Genomic DNA, 15,711 nt, shown 5'->3' with positions numbered 1-15,711 from the left:
CCCAAATTGTATTGAATTGGAAGACTGAGAAAACTGTCGTTCCCATCAGCTTTAGCAAGTTTAGAGCATGAACCACCACCATCGACTGACTTGGCTGCTTCTATGTTAATGGATGCTTTCAACTGCACAGATGCAATTACCCATGAAATATACAGCAGTTTGAAAGCATGGGCACTGCATGCAGGTTAAGTTGGATTTTTTCAAGCATGTTATTTTTGTAAGGGTTGCAGTTATCACAGCTGAATGGAGTTCCATGAAGAGCATTCTAAGCCAGTAGCCTCATTCTCTGAGTCTGGGAGATAGCCTTGTGAGCTATTGAGGACCGTGTGCCCTTGGGCTATAGAGACATGATCAGGCATAGAAGGAGGAATAAAGATTCCTAATCTCTCACCTGGTTTTGGCCCTCAAGTTAGAATCGTAGAATCTAGTCCAACCCCCTGCTCAGTGCAGGATCAGCCTAAAGTATCTTTGACAAGTATTTGTCTAGCTGCTGCTTAAAGACTGCCAGTGAGCGGGAGCGCACCATCTCCATAGGCAACTGATTCCACTGTTGCACAGTTCTTACTGTCAAAAAGTTTTTCCAAAGATCCAGCCAGTACCTTCCCACCCTTAATTTAAACCCATGGTTGTGAGTCCTCTCCTCTGCTGTCAACAGGAACAGCTCTCTGCCCTCCTCTAAGTGATAGCTGTTCAAAAAATTCAAGAGAGCAATCATGTCCCCCTTCATCCTCCTTTTCTCCAGATCGAACATTTCCAAGTCCCTCAGCCTTTCCTCATAGGGTTTGGTCTCCAGGCCCCTGATCATCCTTGTCGCTCTCCTCTGCACCCACTCCATTCTGTCCACATCCTTTTTGAAGTTAGGCCTCCAGAACTGCATACAATGCTCCAGGTGTGGCCTGACCAATGCAGTTGCTAGTTTGTGTGTGTGGGGAGAGACCTTGAAGAATTACTGGCTTATAGTGGACCAAAGATGGACCAGTGATGTGATTTGGAACATGGTAGCTTTGTATGTTTCACAGTAGTGTTCCACAGCTTGACCTACGCTGATTTTACCAGGGATTCTGCTTTTCCCTCAACTTCATGCTCTGTGCTGAAAAGTACATGAACATCAGGGTGCTCAGCTATTGGCAGTTTTCTCCCTTTAGAAACTCTAAGGAGTAGGGTCATGGTAACTACAAGGATATCACTAAGAATGGTCTTGTTGTGGTAGGTCATTCCTGTCCTCTTTGTACAGACTATGAACATGTCAACATATCTTAAATTTAGTTTCTACCCCTTAGTCCATGGTCCTGAAATCCCATTGATGGTGCTAGTTTACATGGGAAGGACTTGTATACTTAACAAAAACAGAAGGAAATAATGATATGAACTTTGACCTCAGTGATTGGCATGCACTACTATTTATCTAATACAGGGGTGGCCACACTTGCTTAACATAAGAGCCACACAGAATGAACATCAGATGTTTGAGAGCTGCAAGACATGAACAAATATTACATGTTTTTACTGGGAAATATGAAAATTTGCTTTTTATTAACATTAAATGAGACTGCCAAAAATAATAACAAAAGCGGTAAAAGCAGATATTGGCTGCGATCGTACACACAATTAGACCCGACATAGGTGTGAATTCCGGGTGGATTTAAAGGGTGCAATCAGACAACAACATCTGGGAAGTGCCCCGCAGCCATCGGCAACCCATTCTGCTCTGCCATGAAGGCAGAGTTAAAAGACACCAGGGAAAATCTGGTAGTAAACGGGTTGCGAAGGGCCACGGACGGACTTTCCTTTGTCTGATCACTCCAGTGAGCTCTCATGGCATCAGGATGATCTGATCAGGCCCTCCCGAGAGCCAGTTTGGTGTAGTGGTTAAGTGTGCGGACTCTAATCTGGGAGAACCGGGTTTGATTCCCCACTCCTCCACTTGCACCTCCTGATGTGACCTTGGGTCAGTCACAAGCTCTGGCACAGCTGTCCTTGAAAAAGAGCAGTTTGTGTCAGAGTTCTCTCAGCCCCACCCACCTCACAGGGTGTCTGTTGTGGGGAGGGGAAGGGAAAGGAGTTTGTAAGCCACTCTGAGACTCCAAGTGAAGGGCGGGGTATAAATCCAATCTCCTCCTCCTCCTCCTCCTCCCGACTCTGTGCCGTTGTCCCCCCTCCCTTTGCAGTATGCACATCACTGCAAACTCCATAGGGTGCCCTCAGTGTGGAGGTGCAATTCATCGATCCCTTGTTTAAGCGCATGGGGAAAAAATGGCACACACACACCCAACTTACCCACAGTTGCGTCTGATAACACAGTGATAGACTGTGCCCGCAGCTTCAAAGGGAGGTGTGATCGTGCAACTGCGGGTCAAATTCCTTCAGAGGAAATAGCCTCGCTTCCAGGGCCGGCTCACCCACTAGGCGAACTAGGCATTCGCCTAGAGCGCCGGGCCCTGGATGGGGCGCCAAGCTGTGCCTCCCCCCTCCCCCCCTTTGGTGGTGGCGGCGGGGGGCGATGAGGTGGTGGTGGCAGCAGCAAAAGGGTGGCTGGCTACCGAGGTCTCCAGGCCTCACCGGGAGGTTGGCATCTGTGCCATAAGGCAGCCTTGCCTAGGGCGCATAAACACCTCGAGCCAGCCCTGCTCGCTTCCCCCGCCCCCCATTTTTTCTGGCACATGTGAACGCAACCATAGATAATGATATTTATTTGTCCAATTATATTTGTTTGCTAATGATATTTAGCTTCCCCAGCAGCCCTGGGGAACAGGGCTGCACAACATGTGTGAAAGAACAGCATGTGGCTCCCGAGCCACAGTTTGGCCACCCCTGATCTAATACTTTATATTCTGTTTTTCTTTGATCATAGAACTCCTGGTGGCACACATGGGATTCCCAGGAAGTCTCCAATACAGCCATTGACTAGCTAATACCTGCTTAGTTAATGCGACAATGATGTATCTGCCTTGAGTCTAGTCTGAAGTCACCAGCTTGACCAGTCTAGGAGTTGCCTTGTGAACAGAGATTGATTCTTGACTGCTGCACCCATAGAGCTGATTTCTAGAAGCTTGGTCTCATATGTGGATTTGGGTATAGTCCTGGCAGTGGCAATAATTCCACTTTTTTCTTGTAAACATATCTGTCACCTTTGTATTCCTAATTGTGGAAAGTGTGCTCCTTTCTCAGTCCTAAAAGTCATTAAAACCTAATATTGATATTGGACAGAAAGTTCTTCTATTAGGCAGGAGGAGGAGGAGGAGGAGGAGGAGGAGGAGGAGTAGCTAAAAGAATAGTTATCCGGTTGCATGCGAACGCGCACGCGCACACACAGACAAACTTTGAGTGCTTTTACACATATATTTGAGAAAACAAGTTAGCTAAAAGAACAGTTATCCGGTTGCATGCGAACGTGCACGCGCACACACAGAAAAACTTTGAGTGCTTTTACACATATAATCTGCTCTCTGTTAGCTAGTGGATAATTGAAAAATGTCTTATATGCACAGTCAATGTAGAATTTGATTCTCCAGGATTGTGAAATGACTTCCATATTGTAACCGAAAATTATAGCTTTGAAATGGAAAAGGTTCTCATTGTCACTGAATCTCTCCTAATCTGAAAGTCAAGTAGATTTGGAAGCACTTGCCTGGATGAAACATTTGCAGAATTTGGGGGGGTGGGGAAGTCAACAGAATTTTTGGTGGTGGGTGGAAAGTGCTGTCAAGTCACAGCTGGTGTATGGCAACCCTGTACAGTTTTCAAGGCAAGAGACATTCAGAGATGGTTAGCCATTGCCTGCCTGGGTGTCACACCCCTGGTATTCCTTGGAGGTCTCTCATCCAAATACTGGCCAGGGCTGACCCTGCTTGACTTCTGAGAGCTGATGAGATCAGGCTAGCCTGGGCTATCCAGGTTAGGGCAACAGCATTTTTAGCACTGCATAATTTATCAATATTTTCACATAATCCAGTTTAGGAAAAATATACAAATTCACTGGCAGAGACCTCTGCTTGTATGCTCTCTGGGCACAGACAGAAGAATTTCAAAAAGAACAAATTTCTGTGATTGGCCAAAGAGCAGCATGCCACCCTTACCTGTAATCCTATTGGCCAGTGCTCCTCCCCTGGGAAAGCAGCAAGCTAGTAGTTGGGCTTCAACGAAGCCAGCAGCAACAACAGCTTTGCAAGTTGCAGCGGCATTTGCTAATGCATTGCAGTGATTGGCTGTCTGTAAGGTCCCTCTTCCCCCTCCCTCCTGGAAAGCAGAGCAAAGGGAAGGAAAGAGACAAAAATGGCCGGGGGAAAGAAGGTAAATTGAGCCCTTTAAAGTTTAAACCCTCACTGCGCCTGTATTCGGTAATGCCCCCAAAAGCTGAAAACCCCCAAATATTTTCAGAGTTTTTTTGGCATTCAATATTCAGCAGCCAAATCAGATCAGGAAATCTGATTCAGTATGCCAAATACAAAAAAAAAAAAAAAAAAAGCCTTTGGTTTGGCTTTAGTGAATGCACACCACTAGTTCTGGTATGATACCAGTGAGATGAATTCACTGAACATGATTATGTAATACCAATGTAGTGATTTTGGAATCAGTGCATAGTTGCCTCTCAGAACTCCCTGAGGACTTCTTTTCTCCTCCATTTCCTTTCTTTAGCTGTGTCACCAAGGGTTTTGAACCCAGTGTTTGCAAGGAATTCAGAACTACAGGGGTTACATCTTCTCCTAATAGGCCCCTTTAAAAGCTGCATTTAAAAATACTCAATTTCCATTAGCACTGCAGGGGAAAAAAGTTCCGGTGAAGATACTTTAATAATCCAAGTAATTGTGAATGGTTTTTCATGTACAAAACCAATGGTATAGCACTCTGCTGAATTTATGGCAGGTAAACCTTCAGTAAGCCTTTCTTGGTATCATGTTCTTGTGGCCGAATAATCAGCAGCAGGGGCGGGGCCTGGCGGCAGGGTACCCTCCACCTCCATTAGGGGGTCTGGCAACCATAGCCTGACCTCTAAAGACAACACAGAAACTCCAGTTATACAGAACTCTGTAGCCTGGTTACTATTGGGTGCTAGGCAGTAGATGCATACTTATTCTACAGACACAATGATCAGTTACCAGGTTCAGTTCAAGATTCTGGTTATCACCTAGAGAGCCCTTGGACCTGCATTCTTGCAGGATCACTACTCCTGCCATGCCCCACCATAACCACTTTCCTTATCTGAACAAAGTCTTCTCCAAACCGGCAAGACCAGCAACTGCCTGCTCACAAGCCTTCTCTGGGCTTAACTGCCAAGCTGCTGGTAAAAGTTGACACGGATGAACAGGCCAGCTCTCGATCACAAGATATTGCATTCCTGATCTGAAGACAGTACCTACATATTTTTGTTTTTATTTCCTTTGAGGGGCTGCTTTGGCAAGCCTTGCCGTTTCTCCATGTGATTTCATTGTGTTTTCTCCTCCTGCCATTGCTACATTGCCTGTTAACTGTGCGCAGGGGTCATTTCCTGCAGGAGCACACAGGAGCAGAGCTCTGGCAGTAAAGAGCCCAGGGGGTGGGCACATGCAAGAAGACCCACCCCCTGCTCCCAGCAGCCCTAGGTCAGAGCAAGAAGCAGCCAGGTAAATTGCAGAGCTCCCCCCGGCCCCCCGGTCCAAGACAGTCCAGTGACACCTTTAAGACCAAGTTTTATTCAGATACAAGCTCTCCCTCCTCTGCAAGGACAGATCTGCACATCTGTCCCCCCCCCACAATAGCTAGCAATCCAAAACAGTCCAGTGGCATGCTTAAGACCAAGTTTTATTCAGGTACAAGCTCTCCCTCCTCTGCGAGGACAGATCTGTGTGGGACCCCCCCCCCCCAAGAGCTAGCAATCCAAAAGAGTCCAGTGGAGCCTGAGCGGTGGGTGTTGCCTTCTGACACACTTCCAGTGATTTCAGGGGGTGTGGCATATGCAAATAAGCTATGCTAATGATTTATGCTAATGAGCTCCTGCACCTCTTTTTCTACGAAATGACCCCTGACAGTGCGAACCAAGAAACAATGAAAGCCCACTATGGCCTGGGGATTTCTTGGAGATTTGGAGGTTGTGCAAAGGGAGGATGGGTCCTGGTGAGGGGAAAGAGCTTCACAAGAATGCGGTGCCATAGAGGCCACCTGCTGAAGCTGCCATTTCCTCTGGGGGGACTGAGATGACAGGCGGTCATTTCCACCAAAAGCACTTTCCTGGCGGCACCTTCTTTGGGGGGGGGGTATAGGCCGGTCCCTTTAAATCCAATCCTCACCAAACTTTGAGGGGCGGTCAGGTAGAGGAGAGTCAGCCAGAGATCCTCTGTGAGTTTGGTGTCTCTAGCTTGTGGTGGGGGGCCAGTCTACCACCTCACAAACATCACCAACTGAACCAGTTTTTGAGGCAGCTAAAAGTTTGTGACGCTTCACTGGCCTGGCTAGGGTTGCCAACTCTGAGCTGGGACGTTCCTGGAGATTTGGGGAGGTGGAGCCTGCAGAGGGTGGGGTCTGGGGAGGGCGGGGATTTCAGTGGGGTATAATGCCGCAGAGTATACAGTCAAGCAGCCATTTGCTCCAGGGGATTTGATCTCGGTTGTCTGGAGGTGGGCTACCAGGTCCCACTTGGCTTGTCTGACTTGGTTGGCCTTAGCTGGTTCCTGAAATTGATCCTGTGGTGCAGGGTGTAGGGTGGCCACTGCAGAGTTCCCTCTAAGCTGAGTTAGTGTGAGCTAGCTCACAGTTTTTTAGCCCCTGGCTCACACATTTTTGTCTTCGCTCAGGAAGGAGGGCTCCAGAGCAAACTAATTGATGCAGGAGCCCAATCGCTCGCTCACAGCTTTAATGCCAGCAGCTCACAAAGTAGAACTTTTGCTCCCAAGACTCCACAGCTTAGAGGGAGCATTGTTTGCCAGATCTGGGTTGGGATATTCCTGGACATTTGTGGTTAGACTAGGGTTGCTAAGTCTGGATTGGAAAATATCTGAAGATTTTATGGGTGGATCCTGAGGAGAATGGGGTTTAGGGAGGGACTTCAGCAGGGTATAATGCCATACAGTCCACCTTCCAAAGTAGCAGTTTTCCCCAGGAGAACTGATCTCTATTGTCTGGAGACCAACTGTAATTCCAGAAGATCTCCAGTCACTACCTATGCATGAGTATCCAGGCTCTCTGAATGGGCCTCCCTGCTACAACAGCAATAAAGGGCAGTAGATGAAGGGTTAAACATCCTTGCTATTTCCAACTGCTCTCTTCTGAAGGTGTTCTGCTTGGAATGAGTGAAGCCCTCCCTGGTATGTACTTCTGAATTAAGTATGCATGGGATGGTGCTCTTCGTGCCTCCTTGCAAACTGAACCGATCGTTTTAAACTGAAGCATCCAAAATAAAAATAAAAATAAAAAGAGTAGAATAATGCTTGCCATCTGAGACATTTTGTTCTCTCGTTGGGTGAAGTACCAGAAAACATGCAAGTAGGAACAACTGTTTTGGCAGAGAGCAGCCTCTTTAACCTCTGTGGCTATTTATGTATTAGGGAGTGGCGGGCCATTAGCCTTTTGTACAAATTGGAAAGAGCGAAAGAGAGAGAGAGAGAGAGAGAGAGAGAGCACGGTGTTCTGGAGCCAAATTTAGTCTGAAAGGGGATTTGTCGACACGGTTTTCATGCGGTCTCGATAAAAAAGCCCTTGTTTGGCCTGTTGCAGTTCTCCTTGGGTTGGACAGAGGGAAGAAGACTCTCTCTGAATACCAAATCTGCTGGCTTCTTTCTGATTCCTTGCCGTCTGCCTCTTGGCATCTCAAATGCTTGCGAGGGGGGGGGACTGGAATGTATTTGTATGTAATGAAGAGAATATCCAAACTGATAAGGGAGTGGGTGCAGCGACTCTCTGCCTGCCCTTCCCTTTGCCTTCTGGAGCTTGCTGACAGAATATTTGCCCAGATCACATGTTATTTTGTTCATTAGTGAGGATAAATTATTTACATACTTATAGTTTTTTGCTTTATGCCACTGAATGCTGAACATTGGAGGGCGGCGGCGAATCATCTAGATGATGGGTGGGGGAAAACCCTTTATAATCCTACAGAGACATCCTGCCCAGTTTCATTGCATTCCTTTTTTAAAAATTTCCCTATAGAAATGACACTCCCCCCCATGGAGGTGCCAGTGTCCATATACCTTTATGAGTTTCCAGCAAAGAGAATTAAAACAGGGTTCTTCCTTTTCTTCTGTGAGCAGAAGATATTAACTAAGCAGAGACTAACAAAATAGTTCTTCATTCGAAGCGACAGCAGGTTTCTGCCTTTTTTGTTTGTTTGTTATTACTGGCTCTGCTCCATCATGTTCTGAAGCCTAAAAGCACCAGAAGAGCCCTGATAAATCAATCCAAGAGAGAGTCCATCAAGTCCAGCATCCTGTTTCCCTCAGTGGCCAACTAGATGATTTTGAAGCTCTGTAAATATGGTCATCCACCTCCAAGTGGGGCCTGTTCTCCTAGAATTACAAATCAATCTGCAGACTACAGATATCAGTTCCCATGGGGGAAATGACAGCTTTGGATGGTGGACTGTATGGTATAGCATAAAGCACTGGTCCACAACCTTTTTGAGCCTGTGGGCACCTTTGGAATTCTGACCTAGCATGGTGGACACAGACACAGAATGACTGCCACAGAAGAACCGCTGTTAGAGGCAGAGCCAGCTGTTAAATGGCTGCTGCAGCTAACCTTCGGTCACAAAATGAAGACCCTTATACTGTGGCCGCAGCTGCTGCCAAAGCAACCTTTAAAAAAATCTGCACAGACAAATCTCCAACAGCCAATCAGAACCTTTGTTGGGCAAAAGCTCCACCTGGCCCTGCCCACTTTCTAAAAACACTTGGTGGGCACCAGGAAAGCTGTCACTGAAGGGATCCCTCACTGTCTGTGTCAGTGTTGGGGATCCCTACCATAAAGGATATCCTAGAGTGACAGATCATTTTAAAACTCCACCCTCCCCGGGCACTGTTCCCAATTTTCCACAAATTTCCTAATGCATAGTTGGGTAGGGCTGCCAGGCCTCCCACCATAGTGGCTGCCCTCTAAAAACAACAACAACAACATTGCTGTTGTTGGCTCTAGACATAGGGTGGCTCTAGGAATTGCCATAAATATTTTGCAATACTACTTTGGAGGCTTTGTCATATCGAATAAATCATGTCATCAAACATATGGTTCATATCTTTAATAAATTTAGCAGAACCTCAGAAATCTAAACAGGTAACTTGAATATGGCTCATACGCACACAGGGATCATAGGGTAGCTCTAGGAATTGCCATAAATATGTTGCAATACTACTTTGGAGGCTTTGTCATATCGAATAAATCATGTCATCAAACATATGGTTCATATCTTTAATAAATTTAGCAGAACCTCAGAAATCTAAACAGGTAACTTGAATATGGCTCATACGCACACAGGGATGCTCTGTCGGTGTTAATCTCACAAAGACTGGAATGGTTGTGCTTTTTGCATATATGCACAGCGATTCTCCCATGTACACATGATTAAAAAAAATGAGTGGGCACTGGGAAGGTTATACTGGAAATGGCCTTTACTATAGCATCTTCCTCTGCTAACTCTTTAAAATGTGGACAAAACACACTACGGTAGAGAAAGGAGATGTCTGGGAGCACACTCTCCCTTAATCCTAAAATGTCAGGATGATTAAGTAGCCGTCAGCCCTTCCAGTTGCTCTAAATGCGTCACACAAATTGCCGATCTTGGAAGCTGCGCTTGGATACATTAATTTTTAGCATGCAGATTGTGCTACAAATTGGGAGGGGGCTGAGAATAGTGTGCAGTTTGGCATTTTAAAAAAAATGTGTCATCTGCAAGACTGGAGCTTTTCAAAGCAGAAGTCGTACTCCAGTGTGTGTACATTTTGCTCTTGCAAAAAGAAAGAAGAAAATTGCTGTGTCCCTCTGTTGTCTGAGCCACCGAAACAAAACGGTTGGCATATTTGCGCTGACTGTCTTTTTCCTTCTTCCTTGGGTGTTGTGACGTAATGTTGGCATGGACTGAACTATTGTTGCATTGGAACTCCCTTGACTGCCCGTTGTGCACTAACAACATACATGTTGAGCAATCGGATGGGAATTGCTCAGAGCAAGGGCTCCCACTTTCCTTTTTGCTAAACAGCAGTGGCTAGGAAACATCCACAGGATGCATCCTTAATCCTGCCCCATCCTGTTACTACCTCAGGCCCCTTTCCATGCTTTCCACTCATTTCTTTTAAAGTACTCCTGCATTCCAGCACCGTTTACAAATAATACTTCCTCCCTGCCCTGTGCCCCTTAGAAACTGGACAGCTGCTGGCACAGAGACACGGACATTCTAGACTTCCGAGCACAAAGACAGTTTGTTTCTTTCATTGTGAGGTGAACGTACAACAATAGAAAGTTTCCAGTCCCTCGTAGTTTTGTGCTTAGTACAGATGGAACATATTATTGCACCACTGTTATTGTCATATTGTTTGCCTGGAAATGTTATATTTTATTAATAAGATATCCCTGGGGCAGTTCTCCAAAAGAGCTCTGTCTCATGTCCGGGTGCCATGCAAGAGTGTGTGTGTGTGAAAGAAAATTTGCAAGAATGGATCCTGCAAAGAAATACATGAGACGAATGCTCAGTTTAGATCTTCCCCATCTGATTAAGGACCTTGTGGATGAGAAAGGATGGACTGGCGATTTAACTTATTGGGCTCATTCCCAGCGGGACACTGCTCTGTGGGGCTACACTGATAGCCCAGAACAGGGTTTTTTTGTTTTCCCTGAGGGAATGCACCGGAACAGAGTTCTGGAACCCCTTTGACAAAATTCTTTTAAAACTGTTTAAAACTTAATGAGTTTTCAGTGTACAGAGTGAAAACTTCATTTCCCTCTTGAGGTTCTGGCACCTCCCCCCCCCCCAAGCCCCAGGCCTAGAGCAAGCAGAGCCAAGCAGGCCAGTGGGCAAACAGCCTGAACTTGGGTTATAGAGACAATGGCTGTGAATGCAGCCATCAACAACTTCTCGGCACACATTTAGGGCCTTCAGTTCTTGCCCCTGTTCTCCTTTCTGCCTGGAGTCGCAAGCATAATAAGGGTAGAGGGATCAGCTGAACTGGTGGTGAAGACGTTGGGGTCTCCTTTCTGCCTGGAGTCGCAAGCATAAGGGTAGAGAGATCAGCTGAAGAGGGAGTGACACGTTGGGATCTTTGCCTCCCTTGCCAGCGTGCTGGCTTGATTGGGCTGCTGCTTCTCAGCGGACCACGTCAGTCATACAGCAACCCTATTGCTGGCATGTTTGAACTAGCTAGCTGTGCCTTGCTTGCCTGGGAACACCCATCTTTTCTCTTACCAATACTTATGACTATCAAAGATTTGTACAGCTTCACAGTCAGGGATGTTTGCATTGGTGCAGTAGTTAAGCTTGCCCACTCATTGTGATCAGCAAGCTGATAACTCAGTGAGATGCTTGGATGCAACCCAACAAATCTGGATGTCTCCATTGTTATGCTTCAACTGCGTTCTCACAGGCACCACCATCCCATTTTCAGCCAGTTTGGTGCAGTAGTTAAAAGTGGTGGACTCAAATCTGGAGAACCGAGTTTGATTCCTCCACATGTGGCCAGTTGGGTGACCTTGGGCAAGCCACAATTCTCTCAGAGCTGTTCTCTTAGAGCTCTCTCAGCCCCATCTACCTCATAGGGTGTCTGTTGTGGGGAGAGGAAGGGAAGGAGGTTGTAAGCCATTCTGGGACTCTGAGTGAAGGAAAGGGTATAGATCCACCTCTTCTTCTCTTCCTCCTCCACCACCACCACCTCCTTCTCCTCTTCCCCCCACCAGTCGTTAAAAGGCAAGTTATTAAAAGGGATTTTTTTTGAGATAGTTACTATTTAGATGTCTTTGTGAGCCTTTGATGACTGTGAACCTTGGTAATTAGTCGATTCTTGTGCAAAGGCACAAAAAGCAGTCAATGTATTCAACACATATACTTTCACCTTTATTTCATTTTTAATATTTAGAAATCACCTTTCCACCAGAGGTAAAGGTAAAGGTTCCCTTGCTCGAAAGCCAGTCGAATCCGACTCTAGGGTTGCGGTGCTCATCTCCGTTTCAAAGCCGAAGAGCCAGCGCTGTCCGAAGACGTTTCCGTGGTCATGTGGCCGGCATGACTAAACACTGAGGTGCACGGAACACTGTTACCTTCCCACTGAAGTGGTACCTATTTATCTACTTGCAGTTTCTTGCTTTCGAACTGCTAGGTTGGCAGGAGCTGGAACTAGAGACGGGTGCTCACTCCGTCATGCGGCACACTCGGGTCTTGAACTGCTGAACTACCGACCTTCCACAGCCTGCAGTTCAGCGTCTTAACCATTTGAGCCACCGCAGCTCCTTGATTCCACCAGAGGTACTGAGGTAATATCCCTTTAAAATATGTAAAACTGAAATCCATATATACACTTTCTAGGTAAGCTGAAAAGGGGGAAAGACTAAACACCTGGTAAGAAATGTTTTCCCCTGTCTTGTAAAGATTAGGAAAGAAGTTGTTTGGGGGGCATCCCTGGATGGTGTTCCACATCTGGATCAAGGAGAAGGCCTCCTTCCAAACTTAACCTTCTTAAAATAGGAAGGCAGCGGAGCACAGACCTCAGGAAATGTTCTCAGAACAGAGGAGTGCAGAGGCCTTCTTGTGAGGAGCCATCATGCGAAGCAGCTCTACTTGTCACTAAGGATGCCACAGTGCCTTCAGTGTGAGCAAGTTTAGCAGGCCGACACCCCATGTTCAACAGTTGTGATTATTCATAAGCTGATCCTCAGCTGTCCTTACCTCTCCACTGTCTGGTTCCAACAGCTGTCAAACAGCTTTGCAGCTGTGTAATAGCTATGGTGTTTCATCTCTTTTGCCTTGCAAACAGCTCTTGTGCCTTCGTAGTAGGTGAAATCCATTCTCTTTAGGGTTGTGGATGGTCAAGTCAGGTAATTGTCATGGTGTAGGCACTACAACTCATATAAGGCTATGTGAAGATACGCACACAGAAAACGACCTCAACCATATGTATGAAGAAAATAACCTCAACCAAAAATCAGTTTTAATCAATAATCACTGGCTAAATTATTAATTTGGTCATTAGTTATACAGTTGGCTGCCAAGCTGCAAACAGTCATGACAGGTCTGTGGGAAAGGAGACACTATAAGAATGAACATGCATGAACACTTCTGACCGCACTGTACTCTGCAGTACTGTTTGAATACATGAAAGATCACTTGATGAACAGGCACAAAATGCTCCTGAACCATTGAGCAGCTGGTTGAAAAATCACTTATCTGCTTACAACTGGTGAGCAGAACACGAGTTGAACCAGCAAGCCAACATTCATGAATGCCCACTTAAATGCAAATATGAACGCAGCAGGGCAAGCTTAATCTTGTATAGAGCCATGAATAATGTGGAAAAAGGGGCAGATCTAATGTAAGACTAGTGACATTGCTGAATTTTGGAACTAAAGGATTCATACATGAACCCCTTCAAATAAAAAATAACGAGCTTTTGGGGCATGGGGAACTGATAGATGTATTAATACCATGGTGGGAGGAAGGGAATTGGCTAGAAAGTGTTCAGGCTGGTGCAGAAGCATTTGGAATGGAACAAGTCTTTCAGAGGTTTCAGAGAACTCACAGGAAATGTCCAAAGTTTCTAGTGAATTCTACAATTTTCCAGAAAAACTCAAAAGGAATGAAGTCATTCTGAATCAAGACGAGGGCAGTTTACCCATCTCTACTGGGTATTTCTAACCAGAAGAACATCTCTTTGTAGAAAATGAATGTGATCCAGTCCCAAATGAGATACTTCATCATTCCTCTGAAGAACGGTAGGGTCTGTTTTCCTTCGCTGAGCATCTGAAGCCCCCAATGGACTCCTGGCTGATTCCCACATGGTTTCGTTCCAGTAATAACACAGTAGAATGGCAGTTTCCCATCAATGCTTTGGAACTCTAATGATAACTTCAGGAAGAAGTGAGCAAATTCCATTGCCAACCAGAAGCTCTGAAGAAGAGTAAAATCTTTTCAGAACTTTGTTCATAGGGAGAATGGAATGTTGACCAAGTTCATTGAAACAATACAAAGAAAGAAGAGTGTGTGGGGGGGGGGGATCGCTCTGGACTTCATTACAGTAATTTGGGTTTGGTGGTTTTTATCCCCCCCCCCATTTCAGGGCTCTGACAGGCCATTTATTTTTCACTGACTACAAAGCCCACAAATGACAGAATGTCAAATAATGCCTTAGAAAGACAAGATTTTGCAACTAGCTTATAATTAGCTGCAATAAAGATATGCATTTTCAATCAGCCTGAACCTTAGAAATGTTAGATAAGGGAATAATTTCTCCTTTGTCAGGAACTCCTTATATCCCTGTAGGCAATGCCATTTTAATAATCAGGGGGCACAATCCCTCCCCTACTTGAGGGCCCTGGGGAGAAGCCAGGCAGCTGGATTAACACAGGGGGATTTGCAGTGGTGGATTCCATTGGAAAATAATGACTTGGGTACGTAGAGCCATGAGTTCCCTTCCAAAGGCTAGTCAAGGACTAGAAGGGAGAAGAAAGGTCTCCTAAAAGCTGCACAGGAAACTCTTCCACACATGAATTGGGAATAGGTATTTGTTTAGTGCATTTGCATTCTGCCCTTCTCCCAAGGATCTTAGAATAGTTTATACAATTCTCCCTTAGTCTATTTCATCCTCTCTACAATCCTGCAGGTTAGGTTTAGGTTTAGAGAGAATGGCTAGCTCAGGGTCACCTGGTGATTTTCATGGGGAGCAGGGAATTGAACTTGAGTCTCCTTGGTAGGGATGGACATGAACCGGGAAAATATGATTTGTATCAGTTTGTGATCTGTGGTGTGTGTGGTTTGATGCTAGACAAACGAGTTTGGTTTGTGGTGTGGTAGAATGGCCTCCCGAGATACCGAACACAGTGGATCTCTGTCTGACTCTTCTTTCAGTTTGGTGAAGATTGGATTTACAGGGTCTGAATTATGCCCCCCCCAAGAAGGTGCCCCCAGCAAAGTGCTTTTGGGGGAGATGGCATGTGTAGGTGCAGGAATGTATAGAAAGGATCCTGTGCAAGCTAGAGATCAGAATGTGAGCTCTGTCATTGGCAGCCAACAGTGCCTGTTAAGCTTTGGAGGGCTCTTATTGGTATTTCCAAGGCTGGAAAATTCCACTCTGTTGTTGCCTTGTACTTCTGTAAACAGTTTAATTGAGTGGAGACTGTCTGGAAATGTATCTGCTCACAAACTGCCATGAACAGCACAAAAGTTCATGAAATGTTCGTGCCAGGCACCCTTTCACAAACATCACTTTGTGAACCACGAACTGGACAAAATTTGTGATGAACTTTATTTTGTGAGCTGGTTCGTGCCCATCCCTATTCCTTGGATCAGTCTGGCTCTCTATTTTTTTTTAACCCCCAGAGGGGATTTTTTAACTACAAAAAACTACAACAGAAAAGGGGGTAAGGGAACTACATATATGGGGAAAAGTAAAGTACCCACTACTAACTAAAAACCCAAGAGAGGAGACCCTCCAACTAGCTTTAAAACTTCAATTCTTCACATCGTTATCCTTTTTGTGAACTGAGTCAAACCCTTTAAAAAAGAAACCTTTTACCCTCCAAGTTTACATTTAACTGCCCAATAACAGTATC

This window comes from Gekko japonicus, unplaced genomic scaffold, assembly GCF_001447785.1.
Source record: "Gekko japonicus isolate JY-2015 unplaced genomic scaffold, Gekko_japonicus_V1.1 scaffold197, whole genome shotgun sequence".
Classification (NCBI taxonomy): domain Eukaryota; kingdom Metazoa; phylum Chordata; class Lepidosauria; order Squamata; family Gekkonidae; genus Gekko; species Gekko japonicus.
This window is presented reverse-complemented; position numbering follows the sequence as displayed.